Here is a 2,001-nt window from a genome sequence, read left to right on the forward strand (position 1 = left end):
GGTTTTTTTTTATTTTGAGAGGCATTCCCACGCCCTTGACCTCATCATTGTTCCTGTAGCCGTGAAGGTAGAGAAATGGTCTGGATGCATGAGACTGTGGAAGAAATGGATGCTGAAGGTGGGGGAGCATGGCCTGCCCAGGGGAGGTGGAGATGGAAGGTGGCCCCCAGACCCCCACGGCCTTGTTCAGGGGCTGTCTTCTTTGTCTGGAGCACCCTGAAGTGTGGACTGGGGAGGCAGCCCCCGAGATGGCTTAAGGTGGTCACGGGACCAGACGAGAAAACCACTGCTACATCAGCTCTCTTCCCATTTTGGGGATGTTGCTAGTTCAGGGAGGAGAGTATCAGTTTCCTGAATCCCAGGCTCCATTTTTAACTGGCAGAGAGCTGGCCCAGACTCTACCATGGGGCAGGCACCTGGAGCTATACCTGGATGCAGGGTCCACTCTCTACTGTCTTTACCTGGACAGTTAACATCTAAATATGGTCAGGGAGGCTGGTTTGCCAGATAAGGTGGTAACAGAGAGAAGAAAGTTTTCTTTTCAAATTTCCCTCTTGAAGTCAAAATAAGTAAGCAACCACATGAAGCATACAATCAGAGTATGAGTGGGACTGGAATACGGCAGGGGGAGATGAGGATGAGACGCAGGTGATGGAAAGGGGGCCGTGACTTGTTGCTGGGGTTGTGGGTGCCTCACTGCGCACCCCCGGGTGACCATGGGCACTGTGGCTCTGCCGGGCATCTCCGCCAAGGCGTGTATTGGAGGGTACATCCACCCGCCCCGACCCCAAGGAGACCCCAGCCAATAACAGATGCCAGATGCTGGATAAAAACCTCCTCGTTCTGGCCTCTTAGGCTGACTGAGGGGTGCATTCTACTCCATCTCCAGGAGCTCCCCGCACCAGGTATGGCACTTCACATCACACTCTTTCAATCACATCATTCCCTTCCCCATCTCATTTCTCTGCTTCTCTACTGGTGTTTTCTGGGCTCTTCCAAATAAATCGCTTGCACTGGAAACGTCATGGTGGGGTCTGCACCTGGGGGAACCCAGACTCGGACACACATCATGTGACTGAGGCGCCTCCAGCAGCCTTTCCTTCCCCCATCGCGTCACAGACCCCCGTCCCCATCATGTGGTCCAATCCTGAGTGTGGAGTCCCGGCTGGGGTTTTGGACTGGAGCGGTGAGGATCCAGGTAAGACAAGTAGTCCCCTCTTGAGAGGGTTCTGTATGATCTGTTGGGGTCCCAGCCCCTAGGCAGCCCTGCTGTGAGCTGATGCCCTCATCCCCCGACCCTCTCTCCTCCGGACAGGCCTGGAAAGCAGATCTCCAGCAGCTGTATCCTAGCACACCCCGGCTCTGTGGGGAGCCAGCGATGAGCTAATCCTGAGAAGAGAGGGAGGCAGGAAGAGTAGCCTCCCCTACAAGTAGGGGCCTGCCCCTGGGGCCCTCAGGGAACCAGAGAAGGCCATGCTGGGGAAACTGCTGAGCCAGCCTAGAGACCAGGGTGCTCTCCCCTCCCCCAACCCCTGCAAACTCCAGCCAAACTCCAGAGAAACCCACAACCACCCTGGAGGCTTCTGCTAACAACAGAATCCATGCTCCCTTCAGAAAATATGGGAAACAAAGTTGACGATCTCCCCGCATCCAGATAGATCCCTGATTTCTAAGTTGACATTTTGGTATATTCCCTTCTGTTTCCTGTTTCCTGTGCCTAACCAAATGTATATTTTGTTTCTGCACCTAGCTGAGGTCTTACTGAGCATGACATTTTGTTACCCTCTAAAAAAATTAATATTATGTCATAAGCATTTCCGTACGTACAATCATTCTTAAGGGACCTCACTTTTCAAGGCTGCAGAGTGGCCACTGAAATAGTTCCCGTTTCTCCGTGCCTTGAAGCTATTTCCAAATCTGCCCTCTCATTCTTCTGGGGCACTGCCCCCCTCCTCGTTCACTCCGGTCACCCCAGGGACCATCACACACCCCTCCCCCAAT

General features: G+C 53.6%; 1 protein-coding gene across 6 annotated transcripts in view; it reads right to left on the reverse strand.

Annotated features, from left to right (window-relative positions):
• The window catches only part of ZMIZ1 (zinc finger, MIZ-type containing 1), a 216,823-nt gene that overhangs the window by 90,242 nt on the left and 124,580 nt on the right, over positions 1 to 2,001 (reverse strand). The gene's annotated exons all lie outside the window — the stretch shown is intronic.

This window comes from Bison bison, unplaced genomic scaffold (assembly GCF_000754665.1).
Source record: "Bison bison bison isolate TAMUID 2011002044 unplaced genomic scaffold, Bison_UMD1.0 scf7180017864029, whole genome shotgun sequence".
Taxonomy (NCBI): domain Eukaryota; kingdom Metazoa; phylum Chordata; class Mammalia; order Artiodactyla; family Bovidae; genus Bison; species Bison bison.